At 36.6% G+C, this 22,148-nt stretch overlaps 1 long non-coding RNA gene across 2 annotated transcripts in view; it reads left to right on the top strand.

Annotated features, from left to right (window-relative positions):
- LOC150065397 (uncharacterized) overlaps positions 1-22,148 on the top strand; it is a 763,905-nt gene that overhangs the window by 596,440 nt on the left and 145,317 nt on the right. For both annotated transcript variants that reach the window (XR_016534764.1, XR_016534763.1), the window contains one exon: positions 20,491-20,597. This is a non-coding gene — a long non-coding RNA (uncharacterized LOC150065397). The remainder of the gene's footprint in view (positions 1-20,490; positions 20,598-22,148) is intronic.

Genomic DNA, 22,148 nt, shown 5'->3' with positions numbered 1-22,148 from the left:
TTCCCATGTTTTTTTTCTCTCACTTTCCCTCCTCCCATTCCCTCCCCAGTTGTAAAGTTCATTTCCAACATAGTGTCTTTTGAATATTGCTATTAACACTGGTTTATGCTTTGTTCTTTGTCTCAACGTATTGTTTTTTCCCTTCCCTTCCCTGATTCAAACAAACAAACAACAGGGGATAAATCATAAAGGAAAAAAAGAGTAAAGAAATAAATTCAAATAATACATTTAAGAACAACAACCACAGGAATTATTCAGCTCTTTTAGGATCATAGGATTAAGTACTTGAATTAAATCCTTCTCCCTTGATGCCATGCAAACAACTGGATGAAAGTAGCTTCCTCAGTTCACATGGTTGGGGAAATTCTGTGGTATTTAGTAGTATAAAATTCTCAAGATCTTCACCCACCATACAACGGACAAAGGCCTCATATCTAAAATATATCAACAGTCTACGGCCATACCACTCTGAACGCGCCCGATCTCGTCTAAAATACATCAACAACTCAAAAAATTGAATCACTCCAAAACTAATCTCCAAAGTAACAACCATTCCATTAAAAGATGGGCCAAAGACTTAAAGAAAGTCTTCTCCGAAGAAGAAACAAAAATGGCCTATAGACACATGAAGAAATGCTCAACATCTCTGGTCATAAAACAAATGCAAATCAAAACAACTCTAAGATTCCACCTCACTCCAGTTAGAATGGCCAGGATCAAGAAAATTAATAACAACAGATGCTGGAGGGGACGTGGCCAGGAGGGATCACTACTATACTGTTGGTGGGAGTGCAAACTCGTTCAACCACTATGGAATGCAGTATGGCAGTTCCTCAAAAGATTAAACATAGACCTCCCCTGTGACCCAGCAATTCCAATAGTAGGCATTTACCCAATTGTCCAGAAACAAGGACATACTAAATCCACTAGCACAACGATGTTCATTGCAGCACTATTTACCATAGCAAAGATATGGAACCAACCCAGATGTCCCTCAGTTGATGAGTGGATCAACAAGATATGGTATTTGTACACAATGGAATTCTATGCTGCTGTTAGAAAGAATGACATTGTCCCATTTGTTAGGAAATGGAAAGACTTAGAAAAAAATCATCTTAAGTTAAGTAAGCCAGACTCAAAGGAACATAGGCTCAATGGTTTCCCTCATTAGTCATAATCAGTAGAAACCTTGGGCTCTCATAGCAGAGATTTGCATTAGAGCAAAACCTAAATACATAAGGCCATATAATATGATACTAAATGAAAGGATATCTAGGATATAGAAACAAAAGCCATAAAATGAGTGATTGTTGTCCTTAATGTACTATGTTATCTCTCATCTCTTTTGCTGTGCCTTGGTTATCTCATATTGTTACAGTATCTCACTTTGTTATCTGATATATTGGATATATTTGTATTTAGTTATTTGAAATTGGATAGGGAAGGGGGGAAATCAAGATGAGAGGTGGGGGTGGGGGGGAAGGAAATGGGGACCAGGACATGAGAAAGTGTATCAATGTATGTGAATTAATGCACCTTCTATCTGGTGAATATAATGTAACCCTTCTATTAATTATAATGAAAGTATATGAAAAAATTCTCAAGAGTAAAATGGTGCATATACAAGAAAAAAATCCTAAAAGATTACCTGAGTAGTCACAATGACACAGTCAGACAGATTTATTCTGTTACTTATATTTATCACACAGAAAAAAAGATAGGAAATAAATATCCCAAGAAATATATCAATTATGAATGTGATCTTTACATCCGGCAATGAATGTGATCTTCACAAATGGAGATTTATACATTCAGTACTGTCACTTGAACTCAGGGCCTGGGCATTGTCCTTAGACACTTTTTGCTTAAAGCTAGAGCTCTAACATTTGAGCCACAGCATCACTTCCAGCTTTTTCTGTGTATGTGGTACTGAGAAACCAAACTCAAGACTTCGCACATGCTAGGCAAATACTCTATCACTAGGCCACACTCCCAGCCCATAAGATGGTTTTAACTGGACTAATTTTTTTGCTATTTTTTATTTTAATTAATAGAAGGATTATATTATATTTGCCAGATAGAAGGTGCATTACTTCACAAACATTGATAACCCTTCTTGTGTTTTTGTCCCCATTTCCCCTCCTCCCCTCCCCCCTCATCTTGTTTTCTCCTTTTCCCTATCTTATTTCAAATACTCAAACGAACATATACAATATACCAGATTACAAGGTAAGATATTGTAGCAATATGAGATAACCAAGGGACAATAAAAGAGATGAGAAATAATACATTAAGAACAACAGTCATACATTATATAGTTCTTATTTCCATATCCTGCAGGTCCTTTCATTTAGCTTCATCTTATATCGCCTTATGTGTGTAGATTTTGCCCTATTGTAAACCTGTGCTAGGAAAGCCCAAGGTTTACACTAATTATAACAAATGAGGGAAGCCATTTATCCTATATTCCTTTGAGTCTGGCTTACTACACTTAATATGATTTTTTCCAAGTCTTTCCATTTCCTTACAAATGGGGCAATGTCGTTCTTTCTGCTGGCAGCATAAAATTCCATTGTGAATACCACACCTTATTGATTCACTCATCAACTGAGGGCATATGGGTTGGTTCCATATCTTTGCTATGGTAAATAGTGCTGCAATGAACACCATTGTGCTAGTGGATTTAGTATGTCCTTGTTTCTGGATGATTGGGTAAATGCCAAGTAGTGGAATTGCTGGATCATAGAAGACTAAACATAGAGCTCCCCTATGTACTAATTAAAAAAACAACAACAACATAAAACAATGGACCAAAGTCTTGTGCAGTGGCTCATACCTATAATCCTAGCCAATCAGGAGGCTGAGATCTGAGGATCCTGGTCCAAATCTAGCCCAGACAGTAAAGTCCCTGAGACTCTTATCTCCAATTAAGCACCAGAAAACACAAAGTGACACTGTGGCTCAAGGGGTAGGCCAGTAGCCTTGAGCTAAAGAGCTCAGGACAACAAGGAACAGGCCCAGAGTTCAAGTTCCACAACCAACAAAATAACAATAAACTAGCAAAAACAAGGAACTTAAGTAATACAAATGAATTATAGAATTTCAGGTACTCGGCTTATAGAACAAGGGCTTACTCTGTTAATGTATGGGCTAGTCTACCCTTTCTCAATTCATTATGTGTGGGTAGTTTTGAATATTGTCCATCACCTAAGGCACATCCAGACTGGACGAATTTTTTGTTGTCACCCCACAAGTGCAATGACAATGCTAATAGATGATTATGTACTTGACTGTGCAAGTGGCTTTCATGCTTTATCTCTTTCCATTTCCATGGTCATTTTTACACGCATCACAACAAAACTGAGTGACCACTCCCCATTTTTTAGATGTAGAGACAGAATCTCTATGAGGTCAATGAAATAGTTCCAAGTCATCATGTAAGATACTGTCCTTAATTAGATCCAAACAACTCCAAAGGTTAAGCTTTTAATACTGTGAAACAGGATTTCATTCTATTGTTTATATTTCATGTATGTCATTTCTATTAGTGGTAGAAAGTCTCAAAATAATACCTCCTATCAGAAAACCAGAGTGAATTATAGAAACTAGTGGCCTAATCCCTTTTATTGTATCTTGTCTATACTTGTTTGTTTTCCATATGCTGAAATGTGTGATAAGTGGATCTGAAGGTGAAATTCCACATAGGGCGGGTAGCCATTACCAAAACTATTCTGGGGCAGCTGAGTTATAAGCTGATGCTGTATCCAAAAAAGTAGCATGCAGTCTGGGTTGTGCAGCTGGATTAGAGGGGCAGTCTCTGAGAACAGACAGTTCTGATGTTAGGGGAAGAAGCATGAATATCAGGTTTCTTCATTTTGATTTTCTCTTTGTCCTTATATTTCAGGTATTATTCCCTTTCTCTTTACTAAAAATACATTTCCTTTCTCCATGTATGAAGGATGATTCTATCAACTCCTACCCATAAGAAAAACAACATAAAACAAAGAAGCCTGGGCATGGAATTTGGCCTAGTGTGACAGTGCTTGCCTAGCATTCACAAAAACCCAGGATCTATTCCTTGGTACCATATACATAGAAAAGCTGGAAGTGGTGCTGTGGCTCAAGTGTTAGAGCTCTAGCTTTAAGAAAAAAGTGTCCAAGGACAGTGCTAGATGGCTAACCTTGAGAAAGCCCAAGGGCAATGCTCAGGCCCTGAATTCAAGCTTTAGGACGGGCAAAAAAAAAAAAGAAAAATAATAAAAGCCTTTATTTCATATCTAAGAAAACATCTATCTATCTTAAAATGCTTCTAAGAGTCTTGATATACTGACATCCATTCTATGTATGAACATATTCTACATATATATGAATATATGTAAAATATGTATGTATATGTATGCTTATATGTATGTGTATTTTTCGTATATGTATAATAGATGTATATATTCATATGTATGAATATATGTAGAATAACAGTTCTTGTCATTAAATATCATTCTGAGGTTTTGCCAAAATCACAAGTTCATGTTATTTTACTCTAATAGCAGAAAACATAGCATGTGTTAATGTAATGATGCATCTGTGGAAAGCAAAAACTATGTTTTGAGATTTATGCTCTACATATCATTGAAAAACTGTAAGTTCTATATTGAGAAAATTTGTGAAAATGTATCAGTTTTCTTAAAAGAAATCAATTTGATCTGCATGTCTAAAAAATCAGAAATTCTGGCATTAATTAAGTTAGGGAGGTTGGAATTCTCAATTGATGTCCTCCGGTCTTAGTGACAGATTAAAAAAAATCAAGAAAAAGAAAAATAAAAGAAAATATCAAGAAACAGGTGAAAGCTAATCTTAAAGACAATAAACATAATTTCATAAAATACAATCTTCCAGAATTGCTCAATATGTACAATTATTTACACAACAGTTGGAACTACTTCATTTGCGCTCATGGGTGCATATATCCATCTTCTAGCAGAATTTAATCATGGTGTTTGTGTAATCAATAAAGGCAATTTACTTCTTGAAATAAGAGTTCTGTTGTATATTGCTATAAAATGCCCAAAATAGATGTTTGTTTTTGTTTCCTAACACCTGTTATAAAAGCAGATGATTATGTAGAGGAATTGCTATTGACATTTCTTAGAGAAAGAAAAAAATGCATTGACAAGATTATAATGAAAGTACAGCTACTGAAAATCCCGCAGTTGAATGTTACCAGAGCGCTACAGCTAGGATTTCGTAGCCTAACAGTAAATAGCATTTCTCCTGAGAAAAGGTGAAGAATGACTTTCAGTGGACTACTTATCTCCATCCAGTTTTTAAACAGCATCCTGGAGAAGAATCCTTCCTGAAGGATGAAATTTATCCCTATATGATGCTTTTTCTTCTCCAAGGAAAATGAAATATTTATGACATGTGAAATAGCAAATTTTGGAGATTAACTGAACTAGCTCAACTGAAGGACTTACTTGAATAAGAGTTTCATCCTGAACTGTGGGTATAACTAGTTTAAATTGAAAAATTTGTGTTTAAGAAATTATTCAAACTATTTGCCTGTTGTGTAAACAAAATGGATGGTAAATGACAAAAAACATTGTACTTAACATGATAAATTAAACAGGAATTTAAACATTCAAATAGTGAATAATATTGTATACATAAATATATTCTATATTATACATATAAAATTTACATATTAAATTTTAAAATATTGTGAAATACAGTTTCCTAACAGTATTAAGTACATTTGAGGGAGCAAGCTTTTGGGGAAACATGTGTCTGCTTATAGTCAACCAGCTTTCTAATAGAGTTCATATTCTACCTCTCAAAATGTGGCTTCTGCTGGGAGACATAACTCACGACTGGCTTGTAATCCTAGCTGCTCAGTAGGCTGAGATCTGAGGATTGCAGTTCAAAACAATCCTAGGTTTTGTTCTATTGTAAATCTCTGCTTCAAGAGCCCAAGGTTTCTACTGATTATGACAAATGAGGGAAAGCACTGAGTGTATGTTCCTTTGAGTTTGGCTTATTTTACTTAATATGATTTTTTCTAAGTTTTTCCATTTCCTTAAAATTGGGGCAATGTCATTCTTTCTGACAGCAGCATAGAATCCCATTGTGTATAAATATCATATCTTGTTGATCCACTCATCAAATGAGGGACATCTGGGTTGGTTCGTGCTGAAATGAATAGAGATTTATAATAGAACAAAACCTAGGTATGTAAGTCCATATAGAATGATGGTAAATGAAAGGACCTCCAGGATATAGAAACAAAAGCCATATAATGAGTGATTGTTGTCCTTAATGTACTATGTTATCGCTCATCTCTTTTGCTGTCCTTGGTTATCTCATATTGTTACAGTATTTCACCTTGTTATCTCATATATTGTATATGTGTATTTGGTTATTTGAAGTTGGATAGGGAAGGGAGGAAAACAAGATGAGGGGTGGGGTGGGGGGAGGGAAATGGGAACAAAGACATGAGAAAGGGTATCAATATTTGTGAAGTAATGCAACTTCTATCTGGTGAATATAATGTAACCATTCTATTAATTACAATAAAAATATATTTAAAAAAAACTATCCTAGGCACTAAAATCAGCGAGATTCTTATCTCCAATTAACCACTAGAAAACCAGAAGTGATGCTGTGGCTCAAGGGCTAGGGTGGTAACCTTGAGCTGAAGAGGTCAGGAACAAGGAGTTCAAGTCCCATAACCAAAAAGAAGAAAGGAAACTATTTAAATCCAGCCTTCAAAATTTTTGCCTAAAATTTAAAGTTTTAATCAGTGAAAATGGTAGAGTTACAACATTGTTTCTTGCAGCTGTCTTCAATATTCTATGAAACATGTTAATCTCGTACAGTTAGATCATTTTTCTTTAGTTGATGTCAAGGATTCCTGTCTTTGGCTTTAGTCTCTAATTATATATATTTTTTCCAAACTAGAAACAATTTAATTTCTTTTTCAGGCCCCAATGCATAATTCGTGAGAGGCCAAATACAAAAAATCAGATTCATTGCATTGCCTTTAAATGTTAAATCTTGTAATGCCCTACAAGTCATGTTAATAAAGACTTGCTGATATCTCATGCATGTCAAGCACTCTCTCTACTCATTTTTCTCTATGTGGTCACTTTGGTTCTTCCAGCTCCATACCACTGCTAACTCTGCTAATGTTCCCGATGTCTCACTCATATCATCATCATCAGTGTCTGTTGGATTCTTCACAGCAATCTAACTATTGTGACAATAGGTCACAAATCTATACTTGTATTGTTTATTTCATCTCCTAACACAATAACTGTCCAGGAGACTTTAAGTTTCTGTTTAGAGAAATGAGCCAAGTTAATTGGAGGAAATAATGTCCACAAGGCAACATGTCTTTGTTGGTCCTGCTTGGATTATAAGCTGAGTTACTTTCATGGAAACACAGACTCTCTAAAATCAGACTTGGTAAATCTTCATTTGAAAAAGGTACATAAAGAAAAATTTCTTTAAAATATGCACCCCAAATATGCACATTTTTTAGAATAATTAAAATAGTTTTAAGACTTTTTATATATCTCAACCTTATATTGAATTCGCCTCACCCCTTCCCCATGCTTCTCTCTTTGCCAGGCCTCAGACTTGAAGTCAGAGTCTGGGTGCTCTCTCTGAATGTTTTTGCTTTTTGGTGGTTAATTGGAGATAAGAATTTCAAAAGGCTTTCTATCTCTGGGCTTGCTTAGAACCACAATCCTTAGATCTCAGCCTCCTGAGTTTCTAGGATTACAAAATTGAGCCATCAGCAAGGAAAATTACTTGTTTATGTTAGTACAAGACTACATCTTATGGCATCCTTTTTCTTGAAACACATTGTTTGACTTTTTTATTTTTTTTGCCGGTCCGTTGTTTGAACTCAAGGCCTGAGCACTGTCATTGGGCTTTCTCAAGGCTAGCACTCTACCACTTGCACCACAGCACCATGTCCAGCTTTTTCTAGGTATGTGGTACCAAGGAATCAAACCTATGTCTTTGTGCATTCTAGGAAAGCACTCTACCAGTAAGCCAAAATCTCAGCTATCTTTTACATTTTTTGAAGCACAGCGTGATGGTGGCCAAACAACTTCAGTTTTCTTGAAAAAACAATTTATGTTTTAAGTTATAGTTTTACTGAGAATAAAATTAGAGACATTTTCTGTTTACTTTTACTACTACAAGGATGTCACTGTGTGTTCTGACTTCTGCAGTCTGCTGACAAGAATTTAATTATAATCATTGATGACTGCTGTAGATATGAATATAAATATAAATATTGCCTTTATTTTTCCCTGACTCACAAGATATTTTCTCTCAACCTTAATGAAGCAGTATATAGCTTATTATGTATGTGGCTTTTTCTATTTATTTTTCAATTATCCTCCTTGTGCCTCCCTGGTCTTATTGGATCTGTAGTCTCTCTCTCTCTCTCTCTCTCTCTCTCTCTCTCTCTCTCTCTCTCTCTCTCTCTCTCTCTCTCTCTCTCTCTCTCACTGTCTCGCCTCTCTTTCTCCTCTCTCTCTCTGTCTCTTTCTCTCTCTCTCTCTCTGTCTCTCCTCTTTTTCCCTCTCTCTTTTTCCCTCTATTTCTCTCTTTTTTTGTCAGTTGTGGGGCTTGAACTCCGGGCCTGAGCACTGTCCATGGACTTTTCTCAAGGCTAGAGCTCTACCACTTGAACCACAGCACCATTTCCAGCTTTTTTCTATGTATGTGGCATTGTGGAATCAAAGCCAGGTATTCATGCATGCTAAGCAAGCACTCGACTACTAGGCCAAACTTCCAGTCCATAAATCATTTGGTACTTTCTATAAAAGCTCCTCCTCCTAAGCATTTTATTATATAATATTTTTGTAATTATATTACCCACTTAAATTTCAAACAGTCCAATCTCAATGAATATTTTGTAATATGTGTAAAATTATTGTCTTTCTTGTTGGCTCTGAATGCTTTCAGAGCACCTGTGATTAACCTGCTTTGAAAACTTCAAATTAAAATTTCCTTTCAAAAAAACCCTCCTCCTCCTCTCCCCATCTCCTTCCCCTCCTGATTATTACTTTCTATGCTGTTTTTCCAAAATTACTCACTTGGGAAAAATACTTCCACTCTTTTCTTAGCACTGTTAAGCCGACCTGTAGGTCCATTAGATAACATTTCTGCTAGAAAAATTTTAAACACAATAGGAATGATCAAAGCAGAAATGAGCTATTTCCTCCTTTTCAGCAGTATTAATTACCAAGCAACTTCTTCCTTATTATTTTTTCTTTCCTTTCTTATTTAAAATATACTGTGGCTCTGTGAGTCTTACATTTGCTAGGCTGGCACTCTTACCACTGAGCCAAGCTACATCCTGTCCTTTTTAAAAAATTTTTATTGTCAGGATAATGTATAAAGGGTCTGAGTTCCATTCACCAGGTACTAGGTGCATTACTTCCACACCCTGATACGGCTTCTCATGTTTTTGTCCCCATTTCCCTCCCCACACCTCCTCCCAATCATCTTGTTTCCCCTTTTCCCTTTCTTTGCTGTAGTTTTTGGAGGGGTAAGGTAAGTTTTCCTCTGAGCAAGAGCACTACACATGGGCCGCAAACCATTTCGGGTGTCTCTGTCCTTTCTGAAATTACATATGGATGTCATTACTTCAGGCTTTCCTCCACAGAGATAGAACCTCAAGTCTTTTCTGCCAGAGTTGTTCTGGAACTTTGATCTAGCTTCTGGTTCTAGGACACGTGAAGAAATGCTTGACATATCTGGCCATAAAAGAAATGCAAACCAAAACAACTCTAAGATTCCACCTCACTCCAGTTAGAATGGCCATGATTAACAAATCTAATAACAACAGAGCCTGGAAGGGATGTGGCCAAGAGGGATCACTACTACAATGTTGGTTGGAGTGCAAACTCATTCAACCACTATGGAAAGCAGTATGGCAGTTCCTCGAATACTAAACATAGAGCTCCCCTGTGACCCAGCAATTCCACTACTGGATATTTATTTACCCAATCGTCCAGAAACAAGGACATACTATATCCACTAGCACAATGATGTTCATTGCAGCACTATTTACCATACCAAAGATATGGAACCAACCCAGATGCCCCTCAGTTGATGAGTGGATCAACAAGATGTGAGATTTATACACAATGGAATTCTATGCTGCTGTCAGAAAGAATAACATCGCCCCATTTGTAAGGAAATGGAAAGACTTAGAAAAAATCATATTAAGTGAAGTAAGCCAGACTCAAAAGAACATAAAATGGTTTCCCTCATTTGTCATAATCAGTAGGAACCTTGGGCTCTTGAAGCAGAGATTTACAATAAAACAAAACCTAGATACATAAGGCCATATAGTATGCTAAATGAAGGGACCTCCAGAATATAGAAACAAAAGCTGTATAATGAGTGATTGTTGTCCTTAATGTACTAGTTATCTCTCATCTCTTTTGCTGTTTCTTGGCTTTCTCACATTGTTATAGTATTTCTCCTTGTTTTCTGATATATTGTATATATGCATATTTGGTTATTTGAAATTGGATAGGGAAGGGGGGAAAACAAGATGAGAGGTGGGGGTGTTGGGGAGGGAAATGGGGACCAAGACATGAGAAAGGGTATCAATGTATGTGAATTAATGCACCCTCTATCTGGTGAATATAATGTAACCCTTCCATTAATTACAAAAGTATGTTAAAAAAAGAAAAGTTCCTTGGATTATAAGCTTCATGACTATTGTCACATTGACTCCTGAGATTATATTCATGTGTGTTTGCTTAACGTTCAAAGGAAACTTAGACCTATGAGTATGCAACGGTTATTTCTGCATGTATCTAAACTCTTTCCCTGGAGAAGTGCTTTACCATTAAAATATGATATTTTAAAGTTATATGAGTGCCAATAAGAACGTTCAGATAAATGTGTGTACCACATATTGATTTAAGGCTTTTTTTTTTTTTTTTTTGCCAGTTCTGGGCTGGAGCTCAGGGCTTGAGCACTGTCCTTGGACTTTCTCAAGGCTAGCACTCTACCACTTCCGGCTTTTTGCTATGTATGTGGGGTACCAAGGAATCAAACCCTGGTCTTCGGGCATGTTAGGCAAGCACTCTACCACCAGGCCAAACTCCGGGCCCCTTTAAGTTCTTTCTTAAAGCCAAGATAAGCATTAAGATCTTTGTAATGCTACCTAATACAAGGTCCCCCTAGTGGCTGAAGCATCATATAAATAGTAGTAAAGCTTAAAGTACATTTATTGAGGCTTTAATGAAACTCAAGAAAAAAAATCTACACAATTCAAGAAATCTAGTAATATTACATAATGCCTATTCTTTTAAGTCTGAAAATCTTACAATTCTAAAATCCTAAAATTCATATGGAATCATGAAAAGGCTCTGAATAGTCAAAGCAATGCTCAGCAAAATAAAATAAGAATAGCAAGGATAGAAATATTACAATTCCACACTTCAAACAGAGAAACTACTAAAGTAACAAAAGTCATTGTACTGGCACCAGAACAGACCTGAAGCCCAGTGGCCAAGACTAGAAGACCCAAACGAACACACACAGCTACAACCATTCATTTTTTTTTCTTGACAAAAGAGACAAAAATCAGTTCGCAAAATGATGGTTTCTTAAAATCAGTGCTGACGACACTAGATATCCATATGTAAAAGGATCCATTGTAAACCTGAACACCTAATTTGATATAGAGCATCAAAATGTCCAACTTTACTTTATCTCCATTTCCCTATATAAGTCCTCCTCTTTAGTGATTATTAGCCTCAACTTTTATGGGATCCGTTTATTCAGATTCACGTATAAATAATATCGTGTGATCTTTGTCATCAACTGATTTCTTTTGCTTAACATGATATCTTTTATTTCCATCCATGTAGCCACACATGACAGATGCCATTCTACCTGTAGTGGAAGAGTATTCCATCCTGTCCATCTATATACAGATACCTTAATTGACTGTATATCTCAGTGACTGTAAATTGTGTTTCACAATTTCTACAAGAATGCAGGCCTCTCTTTCATGTACTACTTTTTTTGTTAGATATCTCTACAGCAGTGTGGAGGCAGGGTCATATAGCAGCTGCATTCTAGTTCCTGATGAAGCTCTATTCCATTTCCCACAATAGCTTTACTCATTTATCCTCCCAACAATCGTGTATGAAAATTGTTCTTTCTCTACACTGCATTGTTATTTTGTTTTTTTTTAATTCTACTTTTCTAAGTCAAATGAAGTAATATCTAATTATGCTTTTGTATTTTAGTTTTGATGGTGATTGATATTGAGGATATTTTCATATACTAATTAGCTATTTGTATTCCTTCATTTGAGAAATGTTCTTTCAAGTCATTAGACATTTCTCTTTGCTATCCCCTAAGCTCTTTTGATATTCCAAATATAATCTCCATAGTGAAGAAATAGGCTGAAGATATTTTCTCTAATTCTTCAATTCAGTATGCACAAATACTGAAGCTTAGATGTTGCCAAATCAATTCTAGAAATAGATTTTTCTTAAGGAATGACATTTTACATATTAAATTTGCCTTATCTATTTGATAAATAAAAATATTTGCCTAATGAATGTAAATCCTTACACTTTTATTTATTTTATATCACTTCTATATATCAGATAGTTCAACTGCAATCTTTAGATCTCAACCTCCTAAGCAGGATTACAGATCTGACCATTACAGCTAATGACTATTCTTTTTTATATATATTTTTTATTGTAATTAATAGAAGGCTTACATTATATTCTCCAGATAGAAGGTACATTAATTCTCATACATTGATACACTTTCTCATGTCTTGGTCCCCATTTCCCTCCCCCCCACCCCTACCCCTCATCTTGTTTTCCCCCCTTCCCTATCCAATTTCAAATAACCAAATACAAATATATCCAATATATCAGGTAACAAAGTTAGATACTGTAACAATATGAGATAGCCAAGGGATAGCAAAAGAGATGAGAGATAACATAGTACATTAAGGACAACAATCACTCATTATATGGCTTTTGTTTCCATATCCTAGAGGTCCTTTCATTTAGCATCATTCTATATGGCCTTATGTATCTAGGTTTTGCTCTATTAAAAATCTCTCCTGTGAGAGCCCAAGGTTTCTACTGATTATGACAAATGAGGGAAACCATTGAGCCTATGTTCTTTTGAGTCTGGCTTACTTCACTTAATATGATTTTTCTAATTCTTTCAATTTCCTAACAAATGGGGTGATGTCATTCTGTATTACAACAGCATAGAATTCCATTGTGTACAATTACCACATCTTGTTGATCCACTCATCAACTGAGGGACATCTGGGTTGGTTCCATATCTTTGCTATGGTAAATAGTGCTGCAATGAACATCATTGTGCTAGTGGATTTAGTATGTCCTTGTTTCTGGACAATTGGGTAAATGCCTACTATTGGAATTGCTGGGTCACAGGAGAGGTCTATGTTTAATCTTTTGCAGAACTGCCATACTGCTTTCCATAGTGGTTGAACGAGTTTGCACTCCAACCAACAGTGTAGTAGTGATCCCTCCTGGACACGTCCCCTCCAGCATCTATTGTTATTAGTTTTCTTGATCCTGGCCATTCTAACTGGAGTGAGGTGGAATCTTAGAGTTGTTTTGATTTGCATTTGTTTTATGACCAGAGATGTTGAGCATTTCTTCATGTGTCTATAGGCCATTTTTGTTTCTTCTTCAGAGAAGACTTTCTTTAAGTCTTTGGCCCATCTTTTAATGGGATGGTGGTTACTTTGGAGATTAGTTTTGGAGTGATTCAATTTTTTGAGCTGTTGATATATTTTAGATATGAGGCCTTTGTCCGTTGTTTGGTTGATGAAGATCTTCTCCTACTCTGTAGGCTTCCTGATTAGTTTACTAGCTATGTCCTTTGCCATACAAAAGCTCTGCAGTTTAATGCAGTCCCACTTATCCAGCCTGTCTCTGATTTGTTGTGATTCTTAGTCCTTATTAAGAAAGTTTCAACCCGTGCCAAGTAGGCCTAGTGTATCTCCTATTGCTTCTTATTTTTATGCATTTCTATTCATTCTTGGAGCATATGTATGTGTGTATATTTATTAATTTATTTACACATATTCTCTCTACATGTTGCTCTGCTCTGTCATGCAGTCAAGTTTTGCTGTAATGTTCTCATAAATCTCCCAATTTTAGTAACCATTCTTCTTCGAATGCCAAGTGCTCATTGCCTAATCAATGTTTTTCTTCCTAAACTACATGATTCATAAATTTCTCTACTAATATAACATTAGTAGTAAAGTTTTCTTTTTTTCTACTTTTTTTAATTAAAGAATTCATTAACACTGATTTTTACATCACATTTCAAATGACATGTTTAACAAACAAATGTTCAAGAAGGGAATCTCTATATACAATCACTGGCACTTAGTTTTTAGAGCATTATCAAAATGTTTTATTTCATAAGTTTTCTTTAAAAAATCACTTTTTATACTTTTGTATGAAAGAAAGGTGAGTACAGATCCTGGCATTGCTTAGAGACAGCACTCTATCACTTGAGCTACAGCCTCTACGTCCTGTCTTTTCGTGTGTAATTGGAGGATAAATCTCATGGTCTTTCCTGTGCAGGCTAGCTTTAAACTGCAATCCTCGGATCTCAGCATTCTGAGTAGCTAAAATAACAGGCTTAAGCCTGAATGTGATGTTTATGTCTCATTATTCTATCAAGATAGCATTTTATAAGCAGTTGTCATGCTTTTTCAGCATCCTTTCCCTTACAGTAGTTTCTGACATCGTTTTTAATATATAATGGTCAGGTAGTTATTTAAAGTAGGGCTATGAATTTATCATTCATTTTCCAGGATTGGTATAATTTTCTAAGATGAGTATAATTCATTATGAGAGGAAGATCACAGTGGTAAAGTGCCACTTTCATTACATCTTATCAAAAGAATATGCTAGCAAAATGATGCACATTTACATATAAATGTATATATACACATGGTACTTATTTCATGAAATATAATTTTATATATTAGCCTTGACCATCTGGATCAAATAGTGTTTATGAGTTTTCCCTTTAATCCACTTTTCTTTGTCTTATTGAATCTTATTTTTAGGGTAACACATATAGGAGTTATATTTACATTTGTCAGGTAGTGCCTTTATCCACTTTCCTAACTGCACTCCTGAAAATTAATTTATTCAGAGCAACTTCTAGGTAATTAGTGAGAAACTGTGTCTCAGCTCCTCTAGTGGGCATACCCACATAAGTGATTTGGAGCTGTGTTTGGTGTATTTTACTCTTCTTCCTATCAGCTTTAGCTCTTACAAAGAGCTTTCCCCTAATCCTAGGCAAAGGTTATATACCTCATCAATTCTAGCTACTCAGGAGGCTGAGATCTGAGGATCCCTGTTCAGAGTCAGCCGGGGCAGGAAAGCCCTTGAGACTCTTCACTTAACCGGAAGTGGCACTGTGAGTGGTAGATCTCTATCCTTCAGCTGAAGAGCTCAGGGACAGAGCCCAGGCCTAGGGTTCAAGTCCACAAAGGACAGAAAGAAAGAAAGAAAGAAAGAAAGAAAGAAAGAAAGAAAGAAAGAAAGAAAGAAAGAAAGAAAGAAAGAAAACAGAAAAAAAGGAAAAAGAAAAAGAGCAGAGTGTTAAGGAGATGCCTCTGTATTCAGGCTGCAGTGCCAGCATACCCATTTTAAGTTGAGATAAAATTCATGTGAGTCTTGACTTGTAATTTTGTTTTAAAATCTTCTGCTTGGGGCCAGGAGTTTGGCCTAATGGTAGAGTGTTTGCCTTATATGCACGAAGACCCGGGTTTGATTCCTCGGTACTACGTACATAGAAAAAAACATAAAAGCTGGAAGTGATGCTGTGGCTTAAGGGATAGAGCTCTTGTCTTGAGAAAGCCCAAGAACAGTGCTCAAGACTCAGGACTAGCAAAAAAAAAAAATCTGCTTTTTGTGGCATGGGAAGATAGGCATGTATAGTTTTAGAGATTAGTTGTGTGTTACACCTCCACAGGCTTTCTGTATTTTGTGAGCTCTTTCTCCCCTTTCTCCTAATCAAGGCCCCAACCCCAGAGATTGTGGGTCTCATAGCCTTCAGGCTTGGGGGAGGTCCCTGTTGTTTTTTGTTTTTTTTCTTTAGTAACAAATTCAGACCACAGTTTATAATGAGCCCCAGGAGAGCCTCCCTGTTGTGAACTTACAAGCAGCCACTGAAGCTTGCAGTGACTTTAAAGGTTCAATTTAATATTTTATTTCTACACAGTGTAACTGATAACATTTTCACAGGACACATGGACTATGAGAGTGAGGCATGGCAACAGGATTAAGAATACCAAAGGCTTCACATGTTGAACATTTTTTTCCATTTTATTTTTTATTATCGGGTAATGTATAGAGGAGTTACAGTTACATTTGCCAGATAGTAGGTGCATTACTTCTCAAACATTGATACCCCTTTTCATGGTTTTTGTCCCCATTTCCCTCCCCACAACCCCTCCCAATCATCTTGTTTTCTCCCTTCCCTTTCCTTTTTCAAATAAACAAATATATATACAACATACCAGGTAACAAAGTCAGATACAGTAACAATATGAGATTAACCAAAGGGCAACAAAGGAGAAGAGAAATAACATAGTACATTAAGAACAACAATCACCCAAGATAAAGCTCTTGTTTCCATATCCTGGAGATCCTTTCATTTAATCTCATCCTATATGACCTTATGTATCTAGGTTTTGAGCTATTGTAATCCTCTGTTAGGAGAGTCCTAGAAGTATACTAATTATCACAAATGAGGGAAACCATTGAGCCTCTGTTCCTTTGGGTCTGGCTTACTTCACTTAATATGATTTTTTCCAAGTCTTTCCATTTCCTTACAAATGGGGTGATGTCATTCTTTCTGATGGCAGCATAGAATTCCATTGTGCATAAATACCACATCTTCTTGATCCAGTCATCTACTGAGGGGCACCTGGGTTGGTTCCATATCTTCACAATGGTAAATAGTGCTGCAATGAACATTGTTGTGCTAGTGGATTTAGTATGTCCTTGTTTCTGGATATTGAGTAAATGACTTCTGGCTTTTTTCTATGGATGTGGTGTAGAGGAATCGAACCCAGGACTTCGTGCATGCTAGGCAAGCAATCTACCACTAGGCCAAACTCCTGGCCCCCATGAGCACATTTCTTCAGGAACATAGTTACTTCTCCTACATTTTTCTCCCACTTTCCTTCCTCCTGATTTCTCTCCCCAGCAGGTTGTCAAGTTCATTTCTACCATATTGTCCTGTGAGTGTCTCTGTGGCACTGGATTGTCCTTTTTTCTTTGTCTTACCATTTCGTTGTTCCCCTTCCCCAAATACGTTTTATTTTAATTTTTAGAATACTTTGTTTCTTTTCTTTCTTTCTTTCTTTCTTTCTTTCTTTCTTTCTTTCTTTCTTTCTTTCTTCTCCATTTCCTTTCCTTCCTTCTTTCTTCTTTTTGCCAGTTTGGATTTGAACTCAGGGCCTGGGCACTGTCCCTGATCTTCTTTTTGCAAAGTTAGTGTTCTATCACTTGACTCCCAGCACCACTTCAGGCTTTTTTTGAGCAGTTTATTGGAGATGAGTGTCTCAAGGACTTTCCTGCTCAGGCTGATTTGAACCTTGCTCCATCTGAGCAGGTGGGATCACAGCCCTGTGGTATCAGCTCCCAAATTTTGTTTACCTTTCTCTTAGGAATTTTGAACTCATTTCAATTGTAATAAGAATATGGTGTATAGAATGAGGATTTGTTCAGGGTGACTTTTTAAACAAAGCTGACCTACCTAATGTGTTATATTTGTTATGAAAATAATACGAATGTTCTCCAAGTTCTCCCATGTTGAGTTTTTTTTTGAATATGGGATCTAGCATACTTATCTTCAACATGTGTTGCTAAAACAATTCCTTTCACCATATCTCAAATGTTCTCTGTCACAGATACAACAGGGAGTACTTCTTCATCTTCTGTGACTGATGCAAACTTTGACACAACAGGGTACCCTTTCCTTTTATATCCTTGCTTTTCCTTAGCTTCTGTATCTCACTCATGTCTGAAAAGCAAATTCATCTTATTCTCCTTTGCTTATTTTATCTCCAAAGGTTGGCGAATATAATGTAGCCCTTCTATTAACTACAATAATATATATAAAAACTTTAATGCAGGGAAACGGCAGTAGAGCATCTAACCACTAGAGGGCACTGTGGGACCTGTTTATGGTGCTCAGCTATTCTGTCTAGTATTGCCAGGAAAAAAAACTGGTGGACAAAAGCTTTACAAAATTCAAACATAGAGCAATATTTTGCTGATGTACTTAAGAGATTTGCTTCATGTTAAAAGTGCATGAAATAAAAAAGCTAAATTGCAGCTGGAATTTTTAAATGACGAAGGATATTTGCAGTTATTTCACAGAAAAAATACACAAAAATATCTTAACTTTTATTAAAAGATATTCAATTATCTAATATTTTAAATGTTAAAGAAAGTGGCATGAAGATGCAAGCTGTTCTACCCAGATATTTGCAGGTAGCTAATACTCTTGCCCTTTCATTTTTTTTTTTTTTTTTGCCAGTCCTGGGTTTGAGCTCAGGGCCTGAGCACTGTCTTTGGACTTTCTCAAGGCTAGAGCTCTACCACTTGAGCCTCAGCACCACTTCCAGCTTTTTTCTACATATGTGGTACCGAGGAATCAAACCCAGGTCTTCATGCATGCTAGGCAAGCACTTTAACCACTAGGCCAAACTCCCGGCCCTTTTTTTTTTTTTTTTTTTTTTGCCAGTTCTGGGGCTTGAACTCAGGGCCTGGGCTCTGTCCTTGGACATTTTTTGGTCAAGGCTAGCACTCTGCCACCTGAGTGTATATGTAATACTGAGGAATTGAACCCAGGGCTTTGTGCATACTAGGCGAGCACTCTATCCATTAGGCTACACTCTTATGGATGATATATTTTTTGTAGAAATTCACATGGATACATTTACTTCCTGTTGCCTAGGAGTGTTTGGAGATTATACCATTCAACTCTGTCATCCATGGCCACACAAATGTTTCAAACATTGCTTCTTTCTCCCTTAGGATACTCTTGGTCAATTAGAATGATAACTTTGATAAATTGCATTGCATGCATTGTATTGTGTGTATAGCCTGGAAAAGCAAATAGGGAATAGCCACAATTTCTGGAGAATGAGCTGCAGAAAGCCTCCCATCACTTGACAGAATGCAAAGTCTAAGCAGATATTTCCTACCCTAGCTGAATTTGGGATAGACACGAGTCTCTACAACAGTGGTTTACATATATGGAAAATGGAGTTTTCTATATTATATGTTTGGGACACACTACCCCCCCCTCTCTCTGTCCATGTCCCTTGTGTCAGTTGTAGGGCTTCAACTTAGGATGTGGGTGCTGTCCCTGAGCTGTTTTGCTCAAGGTTTTATCACACTGAGTTTCAGTGCTGCCACTGCCAGTTATTTCATGGCTAATTGGAGGTGAGTGCCATGGCCTTTCCTTTCCAGGCTGGCTTGGAACCATGATGTTCACATCTCAATCTCCTCAGTTGGTTAGAATTACTGCTTGTTATTAAACAAAAGTCAACTCAAGTCACAGTTACCATCAGTTACCACATTATAAGAAGTATGTTATGACACTCAGTTGAACAGAACTCTGAATTCATATTATTATATAAGTTACAGATTCCAAAAATTAGAATAAAGTAATGTATCCATTGTTTCTCTCAATATAGTTGGGAGGCAGACATAAGTCGGTTCTAAATCCCATGCTTTTAGGCATAAATGAGAACGTCTGCTGGATCTTTTATGTCTCCTCTTAGAAGTATGTTTTGTCTTTCTGAATTGTAATTTTTATTTTTATTTTTTTGCCAGTCCTGGACTTGAGCTCAGGGCCTGAGCACTGTCCTTGGGATTTTCTCAAGGCTAGAGCTCTACCACTTGAGCCTCAGCACTACTTCCGGCTTTTTTCTATGTATGTGGTACCAAGGAATCGAACCCGGGTCTTCATGCATGCTAGGCAAGCATTTTAACCACTAGGCCAAACTCCCAGCCCCTGAATTGTAATTTTTAACATTAGTTTCTTCCTAGGATTTGAAAATAGATTTTGATGTACAGTCAGCATTGACAATATCTAGCTAAACGTTTCCTAAATTAACACATCAACTGTTTAACCCAAATAGATAGACATAAATGGAGTGAACTAGTAAAAGAATGTTTTAGAAGGACAAGTAAAATATAGATGGTTCCCTAATGTACATGGATGCCTTATGAATCACCAAGGTGTTATTATAAAATTGAAGAGTTTGTCCTGCCTCCCTTTGTGTTGAGCGTTTTGAGAAATGAGTATCTCAGGTGACAAGAAAGACAGGATAAGGAATATGTCATTGTGACTCTAGGGATGGGAAGAAGAAATGACTACTGCTGTATTTGGTTCCAGGTGGGAGTGAAAGACAAGCAGTTCCTGGCCCACGACATTCCAGTGAAGGGTGTGACTGGAAGCATGATGGCACCAGCACGGAAGGACCTGATGAATTTCAGCTCCAGGTGAGTTCACAATGACCAACTTGGCCAGCTCTCCAGGGCCTGAGTCCTGTTTCTCTTGAACTCCTAGCCACAAGGCTCATGTGGTAAATCCTCCATCAATCTTTGACCTTTTTCAAATAGTAAAGTATTATATGCCTTCAAAAGTTCATGCTTTAAAATCATCTGGGGTCTTTAAAAGGCAGTGCACATTTCCTCTCAGAATGGGCAACTATGGGAGGATGTCAAAAGGCATCTTAATCTCTGATTATTGATCTCTGATTTTAAATGGACAGAAATCTCAGAACTCTTCAGACATGCAATTATGATCCTCTTTGAGTTTGCTCTTCTTGGATTTATAGCTCTCAAATTTGACATCAGTATAAAGCATTTATAGGCTAATTGCAATCACAGGCTATTGGTTTAGGGAATGGAAACTAATTTTATACAACTTAATTAAAAAGAATATTTGTACTTTGAACACACACTTTTAGGGATAATTCATATAAACTCACAGCTCTCCAGAGTTTTAAAGACTATAAATAGAGTCAGAAAGGAGACCCGAATAAATATCATAAAATAAAGACACAAGGTGCCCAATAAATATTTGGTTCACATATCAAATACTTACATGATTTCTTTTTTTCTGAGAACAATTCTGTACCAAATGACTTAATGTCAGAAAATAATTAGCAATATGAGAAAAGTTATAAACAGCAAAATGCTTTTTACAGTCTGATTTAATTCAGTGACAATTATGAACAGACCTAATAGGTAATTTTATAGATGTTAGGAACGGAATGATGTTTGCAAATAATAGGTAATTATTAAAACACATGCTTTAATTATGGCTGGGAACTAGTGACTCATGCTTACAATCCTATCTACTCAGAAGGCGGGTATTAAGGAATATGTTTTGAACCCAGTCCAGGCAGGGAAGCCTAAAAGACAGTTATCGCCAATTAAGTTTCAAAATGTCATGAGTAGTGCCATGATTCAAGAGCACTAGCCTTGTGCAGAAACACTCAAGAACAGAGTCCAGGCCCTGCATGATAGCTCCAGGATCTGCACACACACACACACACACACACACACACACACACACACACACACACACACCCCACACACATAGTGAGGACCAGGAGGAAAGAGGTGGTATGTTTTTAAATTTGTAGACGAGGTTAAAATATCTTAGAGTACATTAATGCTTGCATGGGAAAAGATAGAAACAAAAAAGTCAAAGTGATAACATAACCTCATTACATTTTTAACTTTCAGAGATTTTTACATTGGAATGTTATGATTCTCCATGGCTGTGTTTTCTGCAAATCTTTAAGTTACTTTAGCACTCTGCATATAAATAAGTTGATGGTCTGTAATTATTATTTTAAGATTGAAACATTACTGAAAGTATCCCTTTCTCTAGCTTTTCTGGGCCTTGCAGACAGTGTTTTTCAATCCCACATGCCCCATTTGTGTGTTACCGTACATTTGACTTGGATAAGGTGCACACTATACTTACCCTTAGTACAGAATGGACCTGTGTGCTCTGAATTTACACCTGTCACTTCATTA

Source organism: Megascapheus bottae, chromosome 3 (genome assembly GCF_031878675.1).
Source record: "Megascapheus bottae isolate mThoBot1 chromosome 3, mThoBot2.hap1, whole genome shotgun sequence".
NCBI classification, from domain to species: domain Eukaryota; kingdom Metazoa; phylum Chordata; class Mammalia; order Rodentia; family Geomyidae; genus Megascapheus; species Megascapheus bottae.
This window is presented reverse-complemented; position numbering and strand designations above follow the sequence as displayed.